The sequence below is a fragment of the Poecile atricapillus genome, chromosome 2, assembly GCF_030490865.1.
Source record: "Poecile atricapillus isolate bPoeAtr1 chromosome 2, bPoeAtr1.hap1, whole genome shotgun sequence".
NCBI classification, from domain to species: domain Eukaryota; kingdom Metazoa; phylum Chordata; class Aves; order Passeriformes; family Paridae; genus Poecile; species Poecile atricapillus.
Window position 1 is genome coordinate 112949593 of NC_081250.1, and position 22359 is coordinate 112971951.

The following is a 22359-nucleotide window of genomic DNA, read 5'->3' on the forward strand; positions in this document are numbered from 1 at the left end:
GCCGCCCGCTCGCCCCTCTCCGGCACGGGGGCCGGCCCGGGGGAGGGCTGCGCGTCACCGGATCTGCTGGCGCCGGCAGCGGGGCGGCGTTACGGAGCGCCCCGGGAGCGGCGGAGGGGCGGGCGGGGGTCCCGGGCGGGGCCGGCATCGCCGCGCCTGGCTGCGGCCGCGGTGGCGGCGCCGCGCCGCCTCGCCTCCCCTCGCCTCGCCGCGCCTCGCCTGGCCGCTCGCCGCCGCGGAGGGGCGGCGCTGCTCCCCGCACGCCCCCGCCCGGCGCCCCCGCTCCGTCTCCGGGAAGGGCGCGGGGAGCCCCACGCTCCCCCTCAGCGCGGCGGCGGAGTTCGAGCCGGCGGCGGCGGCGGCCGGGGTGCGATGCCGTGTTAGCCGGCGGCTCGCCCCGAGGTAGCGCCGGCGGGAAGGAGCGCGAGTTGCCGGGGCTGTGGCTGACACCATGGGCACCGGGCGGGGGGGCGAGGCGGCCGGGCTCCCTGCGCTCCTCCGCTGAGCCCGGGGATGTGCCGGCGCCCGGAGGAATTATTTTGGAACTAGCACGGAGCGGTGGGAGGAGGACGAGCGGCACAGCGCTTCACGGCTGCGAGGAGGTCGTCCGGCGGTGCTGTATAGGCAAGTAAGCGCTTGCTTCCTTTTCGCTGCGTTCCCTTCGTCTCCAGTGACTTTTTTTTTTTTTTGCAGCTGCTGGTCGCTTGCTCCCAGTTCGGAGGCAGGATGGTCGGCGGCGCCAGCAGCAGTTCTCGGGGGTTGAGGTGCGGGGGATTGGCGGCCGGGATTGCAGGGGAGCCCCGCTCCAACTCCGCCGGTGTCCGCCGCGGGCATCCCGCTGGTGCGGTGCTCCGGTGCATAGTCGGGAAGGAAGCTCTGTGTTCCCACTTCTGCAACTGTAAGAGATAGTGCCTTCTTACAGGCATCTCATGATGTAAAATGCCTTCTCTTTGCTGAGTTCGTACTAAATTACAGGAGTCCCTTAATTTCTTTCCATCGGTGCTTCTTGTGGGAGAGAGAGGCAAGGTGCGTGTTAGCCTTTCATACGCACTTACGGCTTCAGATAGTGAACCCAGAGTTTTGATTTTTATGCCCATAACTTTCTTGTGCCCTGCCTAGTGTTTTTATTTGAGATGCTCTTGCTGTGAGGTTATGGTTTGTTCAGCCTTGTTTGTTTGCTTTTAAGCCTGTGGATATTTATTGCTGTACTTGACGTGGCAATGAAACGAAAAGTTGACTGTAATTTATTTCAGTGTATAGAGGACAGGTTGCAGGCAGGGGACTAATTCTGCTCTCAGAGTAACTCCACTTCAAAGGAAGAGGCCCATGGGGCCGTAATCTCTAGCTGAAAACTCGGAGAGCTCAGAGCAGACCTGTCACACTGCAAAGAACGAGTTCTCTTCACCTTTCAGCAGTGATAGCGTTTAAGCTAAGCTGCCTCCCTTCCCGTACCTGTGAAAAGACCTGACTCTGAAATGCAGGGAATAGAGATGTGAATTCTGGGCAGGTTTGGGAGAAGGCAGAACTTTAGACACTGTTTAATTAAGTTTGCTCTTACTGATTTCCTCAATGTCTTCTCTATGAGCCTGAAAACTGCAATCTGTTACAGTGACCTTGATGCATGTTGTATTCTAATGTGAAAGCAGCATAGAATAAAAGTATTTACATAGATTTACAGCAAAGCTCTGATGTTTCGCTAGGAGCTCAGTCAATTTTAGGTGGCAGCTTCAGCAGGGGCACTGGGCATGGTATGTGTGTAGGAAATAACTTGGAAAAATAACTTGGAAAAATAACTTGCTAATAGTGATGAAAGTAAAAGTTGCAGTGTTGGAAACTTATGTTTCTGCAGAAATGCCACTGTGTGTGAAATGTCTGCTGAGTTTTGGATATTTGATTTTCTAATCAGTGAGACCTGTACTGAAAGGAATGTGTGGGCGTGTGTGGCAATCTCAGGGCTTCCCAGGTTAATGCAGTTTGAGTTTTAAGCAGCAAGAGATCTTTCTTATGCACCGAAGTACACATTTTTACGTAGATGCAAGATTGACATGATAAGATTAAAAGATGTTGGGATGTCAGTATGGTGAACATGTAACTGACTCAAGTTTATAGCTGAAATATAAACTAATCTTTTCCCATAATGGTGGAAGGTAAACTGGCTGAAGGGAGTGTAATTTGTTTCAGTGCAGTTTATGGAGAATGTTCTCATGGCTTGTTCATATTTCTGTCTCTCTGATGATGCTGTGAAACACAATTAGAATAACTACTGCTAGACAGTGGGATGCAAACCTATCCATTACTTAAAACATACAGCTGCCTCATACAACACTTATTCTGCCTCATTGAAAAAAGTATAGTTTTTGGCAAAGTCTGCCTATGGTTCTATTGTAGTAATTCCTTCCTCTGTTGCAGAGTGGCAGGCTTTCACTAGGCATGTGCAAGGGAGAGCATGAAACACTGAAGCATGCACTGATCTGGAATTCATTTGGGCTATGTATTACATTCGAGGTTCCCACAATTAGCATAAGTACTTATGCCTGATTATATGAATAAATGGGGTTTAAAAATTGCATTACTTTTGTCACTTTTGATACATATTGCAGACTCCTTTCTTTTTAGCCCTTAAAACTAATCAAATACTATACTCATTGCCTGGAGAGGAAGAAAACATAATTTAACGATTTATCATTTGGCTTTTGCAGTGTCTTGTGCCATAGCTATGAGATAACCTGATGAAGGTCCCCATCACTGAATTAAAGAACCTGGTGCTCTATACTTTTACTTACAGTCAGATTTTCCTTCTTTTACATGACTAAAGAACTGAGTTTTCACAAGGTCTGAGAAAAAAAAGAAATGTTGCTTTTTCTTCGAAACTCAGAAAGAAAGGGAAAGGTAAGACTTGAGGTCTTTAAAGACACCATTAAAAACATCCACTTTTAAGATATTAATCAACCTCCTTTACCTTCACACATTTTATCTTTTACTCGGTACTTGTCAGAAAGCCTTCCTGCATATTGATACTTTATTTTACAATGTATATACAATTTTATAGTTCTTAATTTTAAAAATTCAGGAGTGGCCATCACACACTTCACTGAAAGGGAATTCTAGAATATTATTTAATGTTCTGTATCTGACTTGGGTTATATCATTTGAATTGAAGATTTCCGAAATACACTATATTCAACTTTATATTATGCATTTTTTTATTAATTCTATGTAAATTTGTTTACTAGAGAAGATTATTGACCTTGATTCAGAAATTTCAGGGCATGCTCAGAAGTTAATTTTTTTTTTCCTAATTTTTTCATGTCTGCTCAGTCATGCTTTTTGGGCATAGCTTCCATGAACTGGCAGAAAGCAAAATTAAAAACCACCAACAATTAAATGTGATTTTTCTAGTCAGCCCAGCCCAGTTGAGTGTGTAATTTCTATTTATTCACTTTAGATTGAATATTAAGACATACAAACAAGAGCTGTAGTCTGCTCTCAGTTCTTCCCTCTGAAATGCTCAAGTACCATTTCTTCATTCTTGCGTCCTTGTGCCTGAGCTGTCAATATTTCTTTCTGGTAGTCATCACCAAGTCTGGTAGTCATCACCAGGTCGCACATTTAGTGTGTCATGTTTCTTGGCCCTTCAGATGGCTGTGCTTTCAGTTCATGTTTCCACAGAGAATCAGAATGTGGTTGGGTTGAATCCTAACGTGACTCTGCTACATCAACACGTACCTCTGGCAGTATGCTGTGACACTGGCTCAGCATGATTACACAAACTTCTGTATTTGCTCAGAGTTTCATCTGCCATAATGGAAGAGTCAGAAAGCCTTATTGTTGTTGTGGCCAGCCTGGATTTTCTGCATTCCTGTTGCAGATCAAAGGAAAGAGAGAAAGCATACATTAAAAAAAGCCCCAAAAACCCAGAACTCTAAACAGGTCATGTCTCAAAGATACAGCTATAATCAACACCAGGGAATGCAATGGAGACACATCCAGGGAAATTCACACATATATTTAATTATCCAAGGAGGAAATTATTATTCATCTTGAGAGATTTAGTAAGTGATGTGTCTACCACTTACGAAGAAGAAGAGCTGTGTGATATGGAAACAAAGCTTTTTTCCACTGCACAATTCAGTTGTGGCTGTCACTGTCATCTGGGAATCTAAGCCTTATCTTCAGTAATTAGCTCAAATTGGCCAAAAGAGGTGGAACACTCTGTTGTGTGATGAATCTGGTGATGCAGCAGCCAAGGGCTGCGTTGTTTCCTGGGGACTTGCTCACTTCAATTTATTAAAGTAATGAGTAGAGGAAAACTAATCAAGAAGAGTGTTTGGGATGAGATTAATTTTATGATCTATTCTCTGGTTTATTTTTGGTAATGTTGGGCAAAACCATAAAAGTTGTCACTGTGATACTTATGTGAGAGTAGCAATAGTTTTGACTGACATATATAAATATATGTAATTTATTTATTTACCATAAATAAATAAATAAATAATCTATAAAATGGGATTAAGTTTTGCACGAGGCCAGAACATGGATAAATGATACGGCTGGACACAGTTTTCTGTACCACTCAGGCACTTTGGAGACAAGGAATGGTTGGTTTGTGAAAGCTGTGCTGTGTGTTCCACTGTGAAAAGCAGGAGGGCCCCCATGCCAGGAACTGAGCACAGAGGGTGGCAGTGGATGTTCCCAGTGTGGAATAAAACTTGGAGTAGGATGAAAGTCCCACACTGATGCACACAAGGTGCTTTTCAACAGCCACTGAAATCCCTGTGTAAGACGTGGTTGATGTGAAGGCACTGATGCTTTACTGCTTTAGTACTGGCATGGATACTGTGTCTGTGAAAGAACATGGCTTCAGGGTGCTGTGGGTGCAATTGATTGATTGCTCAATTCCACAGGTGGTTTTCATCTGGAACAGGGATGAATTTTAAATTTTTTTCTCTATGAAGTTTGTTCCTGGCTCTTAGAATTGGGTGTTCATTCATTGGTTGGTTGAGATTTTGGTTCAGAAGCATGCTTTTAAAGCTGATAAACATCAAGCACTTCTGAAGTCCTCTTTGCTTGGAGCTTCTGAGATAACACCAGATGAGGAACAATTTTTTCATCAGATTATTCTAAATTTTGGCTTTATGTTATTTTTTGTTCATTCTCAATGTGTACTTGGTTTCATGTTGAAGATGTTAGAAATGGTATATCTTAAGTAAATTTTATATTGCTTTTGGTCAAATTATTCAAATAGACTCAGATTTAAGTTTGAATTAAAGCAGTTTGAGTAAAACCAAACACATGCCTTTTCCCCTTCACTTTTGTATTAAATTTATTTAAAAAACAGCTAACCATAAAGAAGTGAGAATGGGAGTGTTATTTATGACATTCATATTTCTTCTGCTCTCTGTCAAAAACTAAATGGAATTTCATCGTCTTGTACAAATGACAGGCCATCATGAGTGATAGTAATCATATCCTCTGATTCTTTCTTGGTGTAAAGACTATTTTGCTGTTTTTATTGAATTTAATGTAAAAATGTCATTGATTTCAACAGGTATAATGCTAAGAATTTGAGAATATTTAAAAATCTCTTTAAATTTTGATATTCATACTTAATGTAACTGGTAATATTTGCCTTAATATAAAGCACTGATTCTTAATTACAGAATTGTTTCTAAAATGATTTGCTGTTTTGCATTTGCTATGCTAAATATATCTTCATTCATAATTATGCGAGCTAGCTTTTTCTAGTTTCTCTATATGCCAAAATGTTTTGATTGACTCTTTTAACAGTTCTGAATAATGAACTGTATGCTTCAGCTTCAACAACACAAATGGACATTGATTTTCTTTGACTTGCTTTTGACCCCTAAGTAAGTAGAGTCATTAGAATTATGCTTGAAAGAGCTTTGCTCTGCCTCCTATCATTTTATATGTGTTATAAACAGGGTTTGGGAACTAATCTATGCTAATCAGACTTTTTTCAAGTGAAGGAGGGGAAAATCATCAGCTCTACAGTTGTCTTGCTGCTCTAGGTTTCATCACTCACAGCTGTCTGCCTGTATCCATTACCAGTTGGTATTGCAGCTGTATGTCCCTGAATGCAGCAGAATGCACAAACAGTTCTCCTCAGGACCATTTAATTAGTGATTAAATGGCAAACATTTAGGTGAAGTGTAAGAGTTTTGTCAGTGCAATGCAGTTGTTTTCAAAACACGCACTGATGCACGTGTGGAGATCCTCACTGAAGATGGGTTTTGAGTAAAAGTCAGCGTGAGATCTGTGTCTCTACAGGTTTTAATGTCTGGAGTGCCTTCATTCTCATTCTGTGAGTTATGTGTTTTACTTTTTTATGCAACAGCTTTATGACGCAGAATGTAAAGGTAAAATGTAAAAGATAAAAAGGTAAAACACAGAAGTAGTCTTTTCAAAGTCAGCTGGAGAAATGAATTCAAGAGCAAATTTGGTTTACAGTGCCAAGGAGCAGGTGTAGTTGACACATTAAGAATAGGGCAGGATAGGGCCCTTCCAGGGGTGCAGTTCCTGACAGGATTCCTTATCCCTAAACTAAACAACTCCATTAAACTAAATGCAAAAAATAGCTACTCTGCTGCTTTTTCAGCTGGAGCAACTTCTCTGAAAAATACAGTGACATTTGTGAAGGAGTTTTATTGGAGGAAGCATACTGCAACTGTGCTAGAGGCATTTCCAAGCAAAGTGTGTAGAAATCATGACGGCATCTGATGATGATCACCTCTCATTTTATCTAAGCTCACTGAGATAAGAAAGGACCTTCCTGGATAATTGAATGCACGAGGAGATAATTTCTTTCTACACTGTGTCATTAGTCTTTCAGCTAGTTAATTCTTAAGCATTTGTAGTAATGGTTCATCATATGCTCCTTTTCACAACTTATTGTCTTATGTAGTTGTGATGTTGGCTGGGCTGGTTCCTTGGGGTGTCTTAATTAAAATTGCTTAGATTTCAGTTTATTAATCTGTGTTATTCATCAGCTTTCCTTTTCACTACATTAAATAACTTATTTAACCCCCAAAGGGAGAGCTGATCTTACTGATCAGTGATTATACATTGTATTATTCTCCATCCTTTTAATGCTATTTATTTTTGTAAAGTTTTCTTGTTAATTTAGAAAAATTCTAAACCTTCAGATTTTTGATAGGTGGAGTAGAGTATTCATTGCATGCTTTGATTAATGTAGGCATCCATTGTTAACAGTGATTTGATATTTCTCATTATGCTCCTACCCTTTCGTGTACATCTTGCTGCCTTTTTTTAACCTCTTTATGATGCTACAATACTTCTATCTGAAATGAAAATCCAAAAGTTAATCTCAAGCATTATTCTCTCGTGTGATACATCTTATGCCCAGTTGATTGTTTTCTCAGATCTAAGATTCTGTAGTTTTTTGTGCTGTGCTTTCGTGTATTTGTGTACAACTCTTTATTGAGATTAATATATAATTCTTTATAAACCCTGTGTTTACAGCACTGAGTCCATGACTTTTGCTCTTTGAAATGAGACTTGATGTTTTGTTTCACTGTTAACTTTTTACTATTATATATTAGCTGTATTTGTCTAACTGCAGCAAAAGTTATTTTTGCAGAAAAAGCCCTCAACATTTTGGGAAGTGAAAAATAAAATATTTGGGCATCAGTTCCCTTTTGGAAAATTACAAGAACATTATCCATCATCTTCCTTTTAGTCTAAGGAGTTTTGAAAGACATAACATTTCCTCTGCTAGTTACTGCATGATAGTACTGACCACTATGTGTATACACATCTGTATGCCTTCTCTACAGGTTTTTGATGGCTGTGGAACTGTAAGCCTGAGATCACAAGTAGCTGGGGTCATAAAGGTCTAGCCAGACTGCATGAAAGAAGGCAGTAAAATGTAGTGGGCTTGCTTTTTCATTCTTTATGCTGTGATAGAAAGAGGATATATATGACCCTTGAAAAGAGGAAAAGGTGAATAGTTGCATTTCTAGAGAAAGCACAGAGAGTACTGCAAGAAGGACAGAAGCAAGATATTTGATGAGAGAGCTTCTGTCTCTGTTTTTGAGAGGAAAGAGGTGATTTACAAGACTGCAATTGTTCAGTTATCCTCAGAATTGCATCCTTGAAATACCAGCAGAAGAGTTGTGAAGAGTTCTGCCAGAAAAGTATTCCCTTTCCATATGAGAAATGTCTGGGTAAGGCTGTATTTGTGTCATTGCTCTCCAAAAGTTCTGTGAATTCCCCACATTTAATACAGGAACTCATGTACAAGAATTCAGTTGCATCCCTAGATGGACTGCTTCCTTCTGCAGGTGCCTCTCTGGATGTACTTGAGAAGCTCTGTTTTTTTTGGCTATCTGAGGTTGGCCTCAAAGTGCACAAGAATCAACAAGGAAATCATTGAGGTTCTTGTGTTGCCTCATGTCAGGAGAGATGCAAAAGTGGTATCATGGATGCCTCAGGATTTCTCAGGGTTTCTCATTCTTTTTGCCCTGAAATACATGAAAATGTATGTACCTCTGTCTTAAGATGAATTCTGCCATAAATTTGGCTTCCTGTACATGCCAGTTTTTAAAATAGACTCTATAGTGTTCAGAAGTCAATGGAAAATACGTGAAGTTATGAACCTCATTTCATTCTAGTATCTAGTATCTTTATGAAAGTTGTCTGGGCACCTTACTTTCCAGCAGGTAGATCTGGAAAAAACAGCTGGAAGCACCTCTAGGGCAACTCTAAAAATATAAAAATAAGATTATGTGACTTCTAAATACTAATTCTGCTTCAGAGAAAGTAGATAAGAAGGAGGCTGCTTTCATGGATCAAGTGTCAATATTACTTGAGTTCAAAAGCAATGAACCACCTTAACTTACATTCCTCATTTTATGGCGATAGAATTGTCTTTTCTGGATAGCAAGAAGTATCTTATATCTTCCTACTTAAAATATGTCTCTCTGGAGGCATTTAAAATGCTGAAAAAACCTCTGCTCAAGAGCTTGCAAAACCCATGAAGTGCTTTGAAGTTCTGCAATTACGGCTAAATGTCACTTTCTGCAAGTTTATGCTGTGTAAGTAGCTGGAGATGCTATTGTGGGAAAAGCTAGTCCTTCATCTTTAAAAAGCACACCTCATAGTAGTAAACTGTATTTATAAGTGTATAAACTGTCCCACTGTGTGTTTGAAAGCTGTGGTCAAAACCCATCTGTTTGTCAAAGCTTTTTGTTAGCTTGAAAAGAAGGTTGAATTACGTAAGTACCATCTTTTATTTGAAATATTTGCTTACCACCATGCATCTGAAATGCACTTCTTCTATTTAGAAATCATGATAAACAACCTGAAACATTCATTTAACTACCACAGTGTAATGCTAGACATCAAAATGATGGTGTCTAATGCAAGCCGCTGTTTTCACAGTACTGGGGCCCATTTCGGGTGAAGATTAGGGACAGTGGCTTTTTAGTTTCAGACTATGCAAATTTAGCATAGTGAATGCTCTAGATTGGGAATAACTGTATGTACCAATAGCACATATCTAGGCAGCCTTCAGTTTAGAATAAGGATTCCTCTAGAGTCTGCAAATCAAATCTTCAGAATGATGTTTAAAACTTTAAAATAATGGGAAGTAAAAATCCATGAAGCAGTAATTTATAAAAATAACTTTGTGTGTTACATGCAGCAGATATCTAAAGTGAAGGGTACTATTGCTCACAATCTATAGGTGCTGGAAAAGAGACACTGTATTGTTCTCTGCTTAGAGAAGTTGTTCTTGGGGTAATTCTCATGGCAGTTGTATTGCTGATTTCCATAGCAGCCTGCCTACAGTTTCTTGGGAGAGTGCAGGTGTTTGCAAGAGCAGGACAAGCGTAATGTGTGACTGAATCAGCTCCTTCCTCAGCCATGGGGAGGATGTTCTTCCATTGCATGCTCAGTTTTAATCAGTCTGGGAATCCTTTGATTTACTGAAATACTCAAGGCAGCTTTTGAAGTGTAAAATTATTGTATGATGGTCCCTTCTGTCTGAGTAGGTAATCAGTGTGTAAGGCCTCCCTGAAGTGCTCCTGTTAAAGACTTGGTGATGATATCTCTGCTGCAGGTCGGTGAACATGCTGCAGGTGGTTCCTTGTGGCAAACCTCACATTTGGGGTGGGTGTTCTGCCCCAAAAAGCTTTGGCTCTGTTTGTCCTCACGGCATTACTGATGTCTCTTCCTATCTCCCATGTTGCATGTTGTAGCCCATCATGTCAGTTTCTCCTGTGTTTGCAGTAGGTTTTTCCTGGCCATCTTCTTGGTTGTTGTCTTACAGGACAGCTTGTGATTAGTTGTGGTTATTTATGAGATTCATAGTTCTGAGACTTACTTTTGGGAAGCCTGTGAGATCTTCAGCATAATAATCCTAAAATGGTGTGATATAGTGATATAAAAGGACATAATTCAGGGAAGAAGTGGTGCATGGGGAATTTTCTTTGTTGTTTGTATGTACAGCAGTGAGCATATACAGCACCTCTTTGAGATAAAGGTGGCATCATGATAGAAATTACATGATAGGAAAGACTTATCAACTCATCTGAAAAACTTAAGGAATAACATTTGTTCCTATGTCTTTTTAGTGATACATACATACAGGGAATATATTTCTTTTAAATATCCATTAGGCATGATTTTTGTTTTTCAGCCAGTTTTCCCTGAAGGGAAGACAAAATTGTTAATTTGAGAACAACGCATTCTGATACTTCTGAGGATGGTCCCTAGTTAGAGCTTTACTTATGATTTCCACGTTACAGTATTTCTGTTGTATCCTTTATTGGCTTCCAGCTTGGACACTGCATGTTTTACACATATTTGTGTGCAGAGTAGATAAATGTCTGTAGCAGATAAATATCATATGTGTGTCAAATATGATATACTGTGTGATTTTCAGCCTTGATAGCCCTGGAATTTGAAAATTTGTAATAAAATCATCTTTGATCATGAGAGCAGCCACATTACATGGCTGGATTTTCTTGCAGCTTCTGTTACACCTATGCCAAGTAGAGAGCGGCCTGTGCTTGTACAGGGATTGACCCTCTTTTAAATCATCTTTCTCAGTCTGCATACCCTTTCTCAAATCTATTCAGAAGTACAAGTAAGGATCATCTTCCTGGCCTGTTAAATCTTCTCTTTACATGCCTCTGCTAGCTCTTCCTTCCTCACATCAAACTGAATATCTCTTTTGTTTTCAAAGGTTTTGTTTAGTAAAGCCAAGCATTAGGTGCTGTTTTTAGCAGCTTACTGAGGTTTTTGTTCTTACCACCGGGCCCATCACTGTCTGAATTGCCTGAAATTTCCACAATAGTGTTTTTCTGTCCCTCATGAAAGCAAAAACTCTCTAGTTGAAAATCTGCCTTTATAACATTCAGTTGTCATCTTAACTTCTACTAGGTTGCTTGCAGAAGGTTTCCATCTGGAACTGATTTCAGGCCTAAATGAGAAGTTTTTTTCAGTGGATCATTTTCAATAGCTTTGTAGGAATAGCTTTATATAATTCAGTGAGATCTTAATGCCTATTTCTTTTAATAATGGAAATTCCCCTTTTCACATTACTCTCCTGTTAATCCGATAATAATATCCAGTGTTTGTAGATTTGTCTAGATTGCTGTGTATTAATATATCCTGGCTCAGGGCATGAAAATAGTGTTTCTTGCTCCAATAACTACACTTGACTACTTAATTTTAAACTACTTAACATATATTTCTTTGATGAAATTACAGATACTTGATGTGAATGTTTTTAGACATCTGCCTTTAGGCAGTACATAACAGACAAGGGCAGATTACCTGGAAATTTACTTTCAGTTTGATAAGATATCCATGTTTTCTTTATGGAGGAATCTTCAGCATTTGGGGCAGTGGACTTAGATCTGTTTCCATTTGTTTAGCAACAGAAAATTCAAATTGCCAAGAGTTTAAAAATACAGGAAAAGGATTTAAGAATGAACAGCTTGATCAAGAGAAATTACACGTGCTAGTTTGAATGTACAGTGAATTAAAAAATGCAGTGAAATAGTGAAGGGACGTCTTGCTCTTGAATCCACACTGTGAAGATGAGGTGTAGGGAGACACAAAAAGAAGACATGGTTTCTGGAGTTCCCTGGCTCCTCTTGAGTCACCATCATGCTCATGAAATGTTGGAGTGGGCAATGAGCATTCCAACGAGTGGGCAGTGCTCGCTGACTGCACAGCTGACCTTCCTCCACCTTGCAAAACAGATCTTGGTCTTTTCTTATACTCCATACTCTCTTCCTCAGAGGTCGTAGTCCAAGAATAACATAGCAACCAAGTGTAGCGCTGGAAGAAAGGAGTGGTGAACCTGTTCTAACTAAAGAGCGGTGAGTGGGTGTGGTTTCTAAGCTGGTCAGAAGCTGTGTGAGCAACTTCACACAACATTCTGTTACAATTTTTTTTCAAATTGTCTTATCTGTACTGTAGAATTTTACCTCAAACTTTTCCTCTGTGTAATATTTTTGCTACTGAAGTTTAAGAAAATTTCAAAACTGTAAGTTTTAATTTGAACCTACTTTTTTCAGTTTGGCAATGCCAACTCTACAGAATAGAGCAGGGTCTTAACTGCGAACTGCAACTCTGAATTGGACTTACTCTGTAATCATCACATAAATTTATGCACGTTGCATAAATATCTTTTGGTTCATTTATCTCACTTAGCTTAAATTCACACTTTGTGCACACATGGTTAGTACTTGGCAACTTCATTAATGAATGGTTACATAAAGGTTTATTTCCAGTTGTTAGAGACAGTGGATGAATATAGTGTGTTAGATATTGATTTACATGTGGTTTTGGTTTCTCAGAATGTTTCGCATGATCTCATAGCAAATTATACTTGGTCACTACTTTCTCTGATGTATTACTTTTTGGAAGAGCATTACACAAAGCTGGAAAATAATTTGATTTGTAGGAGCCTTTAAAGTAGATTTGCCTAAATCTGTTCTTGACATCAATTAAATTTATTATAAAGTCATATTTGCTCATTTAGCGGTCTCTGTCTTAACTAATACACTGTAAGGAAAAGCACTTGAGAGCCTTAGAATTCATGTACTATAATAGACAATTGAAGGGATCTCTCTGAAACCATTGTCTGTGAATAGAGCCAAAAATGATAAATAAATGTTTTATTTTTCTACTATAACACTGTAAAAGGAAATAGTGGGTTATCATTTAGATAGCTAAAAATTCTCTAAATAAATTGCAATTTTTTTTTTTGTGTTTAAAAAAACCACAGCTGAATGGATGGGAAAGTAGCCCATGCTGCTTCTCAAATTCTGACTTAAAAAAATGTTTTCCTATATTAGTATTTAATTTCAAAACTTCTGTGTGGGCAAATGGGCAAATCTGTATATGAATTTGTTACGACATTACTTTTTTCCTGTTATCACAATAATTAAACTAAAACTGAAATATAGGAATAATTTGAATGGAAGTGGAAGATATAACCTAGAATGAAGCCAGCTAGAAAACACTGTCAAACCAGTTATGAACATTTGCTTTAGGATGACTTCACCATCTTACTAAATACTCATGTTCTGGCAAGGCCTCTAATGTATGAGGCATGTGCATGTAGGATGAATGGAAAGCACTGAGTAAATAGCATAGTAGTAGCAGTCTGAGTTATCCCTTTAAAGTAGAGAGATGAGAACTGCCCATACTGATTCTGTCTCTCCCACAGCACCTCGACAGCTACTCATTCTGCAAGATGAATCAGCAAGCAAGTGTATTAATTGCTGGTATGAGACATTAAACCACTTAAAATATGTATTTTTCTTTCTTAGTATTCAACAGATGCCCATTAGGAAAAATTTGTCTCTGCTTTACTTTGAGGTGGTAGGTTATCTATCAGGAATAAAAGCTCATATCCCTGGTGGATGTGTTGATTGCCAGTTGGATTAATTATGGAGGCTGTGTTACCCAGCTAATGTGTTTGCACACAACCTTTAGGAACTTTCACTGTCAGTACCATTCATTGCATGACACATTTTGCTGCAATTGAGTATGGGGAAGAGACTGCAGACACATAAAGGCTTCACACATACAAGTGCTGCCTACCCTTCACCCTTGTGTGGGTATATATGTGCAGCATGATAGCAGAAACTTCATTTTCCTAGGCAATCAAATTAAAAAGCCTCTATGCCAACATGTCCTTTGGTTTTCTGTTACTCTCTGGATGTTTGGCCCACTGTGTTGTATTTCAGAATACAATTGTGTGTTTATAGAAAACATATTGTGAGTCGTAGTTAAAGCTTATTTTGGCCAAAATGGTAATTATGATACAACTGGAAAAGGCAATTCATTAACATAGATGGGCATGTGAGACACAGGTTTCCATTAATTTTTCTGACTACCTTTTAAATTATGTCTGGGGGACTGTGAAATTTATTTTAGTGTTCAACAAATGGCCTAAGAGAAACAGTGATCAGTGGTGGAAGGCATTTTGCAAAGAAACTGGCTGCGTGGATGAAAGGCTACTTCTGCATAGTTCCAGGCTCTGCAGTTCATCATTATTCAATCACAAAGATTAGAGCAAATTAGAGCTTAGAAGCTATGAACAAAGAGCTTCCCAACAAAATGTCCAAAGTCACAGCGGAGCCCTAACAAACTGATTCAAATGCACAGGGATAAATTCCAGAGCTCCTATTTGTGTTTAAATATTTATTAACATTTTATTTTCCTATGACATATGTCTCTTTCCCATGCCAGATTTCCAGTCTTTGAAAGAAAACTAAACATTTCTGTCTCTTGCAAAAAGAAGAATCACTTCATACTCCTTCATTCCTGTGGCAGTGACAGGGGACTGTACTTTGAAACATTTTATTTACTGATTGGAATTGAAGTTTTTTTTCCACTAATGAGTATTTATTGTTTGGGTTTGGTTTTCTTTTCTTTTTTTCTTTTTTTTTATGAGATACCTAGCCCTCCAAGGAACTTTATAACAAGATTTATTTTTCCCCCTGCATTTCTGGGGAGCAGTAGTTCCTGGAGTTACTCTGATCCTCCCATACTCATGCAGTGTTCTTAAAAATTGAATGCAGCATTCAGACGTTCATTTTAAAACCATGCTAAACAAATTGCCCGTAGAACTGAGGGAAAAACATCTCGTTGCTGACAAAATTGACACAATTTGTAAACTGGCTTAATGCGTCTGTTGGTTTCTGTTCAAATGAAAGGTGTGAAATGTTTTTGTCTAGCAGAGTGTATTTTCTATAAAAAGACTAAAATTTCACTGTGATAAATTCTAGTAAAATTTTGTTCCTGGCAAAATATTGGTGCACGCATGCTATGGATTCCCAGAAAGCTGCGAGCTTTAGGCTGAATTGGACTTAGGAGTACTGAAAAACATTTGTTCACAGACATTTTTGGAAGTGCAAAACCATCTATGTCAGTGTAGCGTGTATTTCAAGGGCTTTTCATATCCTACAAAGACGGGAAGTACCTTAATATATATTAGAGTTTGGGGTAAAGAGCAAAAGAGAAATCTGACAGATATGCAATTCACCTTGGCTGTTTAAGTGCTGTGTAAGAACTGAATGCAAATCTGTAGCGGAATGAAGTGAGGAAAGTGGTCACATGCACTCATTTCATACATTCTAAGACTGCTAATCTGAAAGGCTAGTTCTGAACAAACAGCAGGATCAGTATGCAGAAAATCTTGTAGACACATGCATGCAATTTAAAAGATAATTTTTTTTAGCAAGATGACTATTTTAAAATTCGTGTGCAGTACTAAAACACAGTGGTGGATTTCCATCTCTCTTATGTCTTCACTTGAGTAAGCTTGTTTGCTCATAATATTAACTTTCTCAAATTTTTCATCCTCTTGTAGTGGATGTATGCTTTATATTCAAAATCTTATTTTCTAGTAGACAGAAAAAAAATAAAATTACTTAATCTGGTCACATCAACCAAGCAGAAAAGTGTTATGCTAAATCAACTTTCCTTTACCAGAGGTTGACAGATAAATACTGTCAATTGATAGATACTCTAAAGCTGGGGAACAAGTCAGACAAGTTTATATCACAAATGAAAATAATGAGCTATGTCTAATAAGTTTAGAACTCAATGAAAAAAGATAAACTGAGTTCATTGGGTCTAAAGCCAAGAGCATTGCTACAGGGAGTGTATAATGCACTGTGATATAATTTCCAGTGGTAGCTTTATGAATAAAAGGATAGAACATATAGAACTATTCAGACAATAAAAAATTATGTGTCTCTACTATTCATTGTCAGGAGACAATGAATAGTAGAATCTTCCACTCTTGAGAGACTCCCTTGATCAAAGTTCCTGCTTCTTCTCCTGTGTTGTGGATGTCTGGTGAACTTTTGGAAGCTGACAAGGATTTTTCTGGCAAACTGAGAGAATGCTGCCATGCAGGAAAGTCTTCTTTTATTGACTGCAGCCTTAGTAAGCTGGTTTATTTTTATTATTATTTTTTTTTAATCAAAAAGCTAGACTTCATTTGCTTAATGAAGTGATGGGCCTTAGTAACTTTAGACAGCGCTGTGGAAGAAATTCCCCTTGCCACAGCTAGTGACCAGATGGTCTTTTCCTACAGATCTTCTACTCTGATAAACATTAAATCTCTGCTTTGCTCTTGTGAACCTTAAAAATGGATTTTGTTTAGTTTTTATTTTACACTCTCTTGTAATATGTCCCAAGGAGGGCTTCAGCCCTATTTATTCAGTTCCCTTAATTACAATACTTTTTTAACTGATTTGATGTTGTTGACTTATGTGGTTACAAAGGTCAGAGCAAGTGTTAAGTGTGATAAGGGAAGTAAAGCTAGAAAGGCATTTTTTAGGAAGGGGCTGGTGTGTGGAGGAGGTGGTGGTGCTGGTGGCTGTGTTACTCTGAGTTTGGAGGTGGCAGGAGCAGCTGTACCTGGAGAGCAGCATGTGCTGCTCTGCTGTGTTCCTGGCCGCACGGTGGGAATGAGAGGGGACACCAGGGGTGCCAGGGCTGTTCTTGCTGGCAGTGGCTCTGCTGGCTGTGCCACCCTCTGCATCCAGCCAGCCTCAGCACAGCTGGGAAGTGTCAGGGCACATTGCTGGTCCCAGCTTCACTGCTGCCTGCCTGGCTTCCTTCCTCACCAAGGTGGCTGAGCGTAAGGCCTTAATCCTGTATCCATTCGTATGCACCAATAGTTGCTTAAGGAGGAACAGTGTTTGGGTATAAATCAGTCACAGTCATGTGGTCTCTTTATACACTAAGCTAATATTATCCTCAACTCACAATTAACAGTCCCTTTTTCGTGCTCTTACTTTATTCACCATATTTCCGGGTTATACTGTAAGTAGTCCTTTCAAAACTGCTCGTCAACCCAAGTAAAGCACAGATGATAAGTTGTCTAATGTCTTTTTGTGTACTATTTGACATTCTGTTCTTGTAAATAATTTATTAGCAGAGAAATTGCAATGAAGGCTTGACTCTGGCTTCTTTCAGATGTTCATCTTGACAATTTATGATCTTTCACAAAATATTTATGTTCAGGAACAAAAATGGACCAAGAGACAGAGTTGATATTGCATCAGTGGGTTCATTCCACTTTTACATGTTTTTCAGTAAAAGAGATTTGAATCCCAGCTAATCAAAGTTGAATCAGCTCAGATGAAATGTTAGGAAGCCTTAAGTTTTGAAGGCAGCATGAAAGAGCTGGAGTGCAGTCAGTGAGGGAGGTTACCATTGAAGCTGTCTGGAAACTCGGTTTGCTACAAAGACTATGCAGTGTAACCTGTTTCATGTTTGTCCCTGATACTTCAATGTCTCAATCAGAACTCCCTACAGCCCATTTTAAAGGTATTTGGAATCTTTATCTGTTGCTTTGAACATTTTCACAGTTATTTTGGTCTCTATGAAGCAATGTGAAAAGAGTAAGTTGTGATGTATCTGAGAGATATTTTGAGATGATTTATTTCCATGTTGCAAATAGAAATTCACATTCTGTGGAGTGACAAAGAGGCCAATTGTCCTCCCAACCACCTTTACATTACTCAGTCTTTACATATAATACACATCAATAACTTTTTTTTTTTTTTTTCTTTTATCTGACTCTTAAACTGAATTTTCTGTCTGTGGTTTGACTTCATCAAGATCAGGCTTTTGGAATTGCTGAATTCCCTAATTTTAGAGCTAAAAGGAAAAAACAGAAGTTGATTCTGGATATAATTCACACCTGCTGAAATGCTGAAATATGTGGTTTAACATTGCATTCATTAAGCTGAATCGAACTTGTCTGATGTGTTATGCAGCAGTGATGGTGATGGTGATGCCCATACTGAATGGCTCTTAAGCTGCCTTGTGTCTGCAGAAGGCTGTCTGCACAGGAATTAATGTAATTCTTAAGAGAGGTTTTAAACTAGCAAAGCCTGCATGTCAGGTTGGCCTTTATTCTCAGATATTTTGCTTTTGAAGTAGTAGTTTATCCCTTCTCTGAGAAGAGCATCATTTGCTGCCTCTCACAGCGCTGTCATGCTGTACTGGTGGCATTGACACATCATGTCAGCCAACAGAGGTTAAAATAGATTCTCTTCCCCATATTAGCTGGTGAGTGAATGCATAAGTTAAGATAACCCCTCTTAGCTTTTTTTCTGGAAAACACTCTGAAAGTCTAACAATGAGTGGAATAAGGTTGCCTGGATGTAGCATAAGATCATGGATGATCTGATTGACATTGATAAGCTCAGCAGTGAATTGCCGAATGAGTACACCAAGTTCTGCTGCCTTAGTAATACTGTTGCTGTTTTCCTTGCTATACTGGGCATATGCAGAGTGGTAATTTGACCCAGGCGGTTTTTATGGCTGTGCCTTTCCAGATCTCATTAGTGTGTTGTCTTTAGATTTCCTCTCCAAAGCTCTTGCTCTGCTCACACAGTGCAAAAACAGGCTGGAGTTTTGAGTGCACTACTCAGCCAGAGAAAATGTGCCCAAGACCTGTTCAAGGAGTGTTCCTGCTTGTCCTTTGTGACAGAGTGTTTTGTGATGTGTCAGTTTGTCTAGCAGAGAAGATAAGGTAAAGCTCCTTTGAAAAATAGAGACTTTTAAAAAATGTGTTAGCTTTGACAACAACCAAGTAGAATATGAGGAAATGTTTGCCGCTTCTGGAAACTCAGATAACTTCAGGAATTAAATGAAATGTTGAAATTATTTTTCCTGCATGTATATTTTAGCATATCAAGAGGTTTCTTTCTCAACACAAAACCTGTACCTGGACACACTCTTATGCCTTTTGTATTTCTGGTTTTCCTCCCTTTAAATTTGTACCTATAACTTGGCAACCACACTTCATTTTTAAACAAAATGTGTTTTATTGTCATTTTTACAAAAGTTTTACCCAGCTTAGCCATCTGTAGTTCTCCTGTGCATGCCTTGTCACAGGATGCCATTCCTGTCCTTGCAGAGAAACCACTTTCCGAGTCTGTTTCAGATAAACCTCATTCTTCCATGAGCGGTCTCTCCCTGGTTGCTCACTGAAGCTGATCACCACACCTGTCCACTTCTAAGATTTTTCCTTCAGCATTCAGTGGTCACTTTGCAAAAAAAAGAAATTCTATGAGTAACACTGAAGGAGGTACAACAGCTGCCAATACAGAAAATCTTGCCAATATTAATAAATCAAGCTCTTTATAAATGTCCAAACATCTTAGCAATTAATGCCAGCAGAAGATGTATCTTAAGACAAAAAAAAAAAAAAAAAAAAAAAAAAAAAAAAATTACAGTACAACCTCCACTTCTCCCAAGCCCCTTTATAATTCCTCAGTTTTCCTCTGTTTCTATGCCAGGTGGCTTAATTTGACTGTCTTCAGATCCCAGAATTTTCCTTCTGGGAGAATTTTCCTTCTTCTTACTTTATTAGTCCAGTTTACAGGTAACATTGTTGAAGTTCCTCATTTTGTGTTTATTCATAGCCAAGAACAAGTTCCCAGGTCTTGTGTTCAGATATCCACGTTTTCACAGCATCGCTCTGCACGGTTTGTGGTGTGGGTTGAACTCAGATCATCTCCAGGCAAGAAACCCATGGAGCAAGGCACAGTGTCTCTGGCATCTTGTGAGACCACATTCCAGTAATCACAGGAGACAGATTCTCTGTGCACATAAATAATGTGTATTCAACTAGAAAATTACCATTGCATTTCAGTTACCAAATAAATCTTCCTAATATTATTATAGCATATTTATATTTTCCACAACTTTGTGAGTTTGGAGCTTTCTAAGCTTTGAAGCTCAACACCAAGAATAAACTTTGAAATTAGATATTTATATTCCTATTTGTTTTAATAGTTTTTCCATAGAAAAAGGGTGGAGTGTGTTCTGTTTAAGCATTTATTGCTTTGATTTTTGACCCTTTGCTTGTAAATAATCAGTATTCATCTGAGTACAGCACCAGAAAGGACACAGATATTAAAAAACCAAAACAAAACTTTTTTTTCACTGTGACACTTTAAAAAGAAATAGAAATAACCTTTTTTACTCATTTCAAACAAGATTTTTTTTGTGTTTCTTGAAAATTTCTTCAAATATATTGCATGGTCAACCTTGTGAATTTGCATTTCTTTAGTTTTTGAAAGATTAAAATTTTTAGAAACCTTGTATCTATCTTTTGGGTGGGACTTAGCTCTACTGATGACAGCAGCATCTTTCAGCTCATATTTTTTCTTGTTTATGTAGGCATTTTTATGTTTATCCAGCTATGAAATGTATATTAGTAGTGCTTCAGACACCTGAGAAGTTGATTATGTGTTTTGACTAGTAGGAAAAAGCAAATAAAAATGATGGTTCTTATTCACAAACCTCTTGCGTTCCAATTTCTTTTGTCTATGTACCAGGAATCAAGTTTGCTGAAGCAAAAGTTGTATTTCCATTTGCCAGAAATAAGGACATGTGTGATTTTCTTAGTGGATGGGCTTTGACAGTACACCTGGGTTCATGCACCCTGTACTTTAGTTGTTGAAAGATTTGGATAGGGCAAGAAGTGGTTTATCAGCTGCATTTTTGGTGGATGGGGGTATTTTAATCCTTTCTCTCTTTTTTTTTTTTTTTTTTTTTATTTTAAAGAAAAGATAAAGTTATTAAGATTGCAACTTCAGGTGCTAAAACCAGTAAATATTTTTGTTCTTCAGTTTGTCTTTACGTATCGTGAGATGGTCCAATATCACAACATACCTTTATTCCACAGAGTGTTGCAGCATTCAGTGAATAGGATAAAGGGTAATAACAGATGAATTGGAATTCTCATATATTTACAATAAGATGAGTTGCAGCATTATTTACTACTACTGAAATAAGGCACAGAGCCACAGGGTAAATGGAACAGTGAAATAAAATAGTGAATCTGCACAAATACTGATCTAAATGTCATTTGATGAAAAAGTAACATTTGACTCTTGAATTCTAAGGTAGATTTGATTTACCTTTACTTGTGTGATATTTGCATACATAATATGGCTGTATCTTATAGACCTGTTTTATAAGCACTTTATAAGCATTTGGTATGGTATGGGACATAAAGTTGACTTCTTTATAAGTGGTTAACATTTGGATGCTTCTTGCACACTTTTTCTAGGGAATGGAGCAGTTCAGATAAATATTTTTTTATTAAAGAAAATGAGTTTGAACTGGCACATTCTAAAATCTTATTTTGATAGTTTTACTGTCTAGAAATTAGAAGTACAACTTGTGATATTTGAAGTGAGATATGCATTCTGAACCTTCTCTTTTAATCCTTTATTGAACAGGTGGACAGTTTTACTGGTCTGTCCTCATTTTTACTAGGTTATGGACAAGTTTTCAGTGTGAGAGCAAAATGCCTTTTCTTGCTTTTTCAGGTATTTTTAGAAAATATCTGATAGTATCTGGCACTGGGAAGCAGACATTTTAGGATTAAAAGAGTCATGAACTCTGTATATGCACTATTGCCCCATAACCAAACGATAGGACACATGCTGTAGAATTTCTGGTATGTAAAGATGCCTGCTGCTGTAAACACTGTCTTTAAAATATCGGAGCAAGCTGAAAATGCTAAACCAAAAGACATTGGAACACCTAGTGGAATCCAAGGCAATAAATATTTACTTATGAAGAAGCAAACTTGTGAACTGGAACCTGAAAGCAGGTTATAGCGAGGTGAGTGTTGGTCTCTTTGTCCATGTAACAAGTGATAGGACAAAAGGAAATGGCCTCAAGATACACCAGGGGAGGTTTAGATTGGAGAGTAGGAAAAAAATTTCTTCACTGAAAGGTTTGTGAAGTATTGGAACATGCTGCCCAGGGAAGCTGGTGAGTCACCATCTCTGGAGGTATTTCAAAGAT

At 38.6% G+C, this 22359-nt stretch overlaps 1 protein-coding gene across 1 annotated transcript in view; it reads left to right on the forward strand.

Annotated features, from left to right (window-relative positions):
* The first annotated feature begins 362 nt into the window (after positions 1 to 362).
* SNTG1 (syntrophin gamma 1) overlaps positions 363 to 22359 on the forward strand; it is a 322766-nt gene continuing 300769 nt past the window's right edge. Inside the window, exon 1 of the mRNA XM_058832034.1 lies at positions 363 to 628. The gene's annotated coding sequence lies outside the window, so the exon portion shown is untranslated. The remainder of the gene's footprint in view (positions 629 to 22359) is intronic.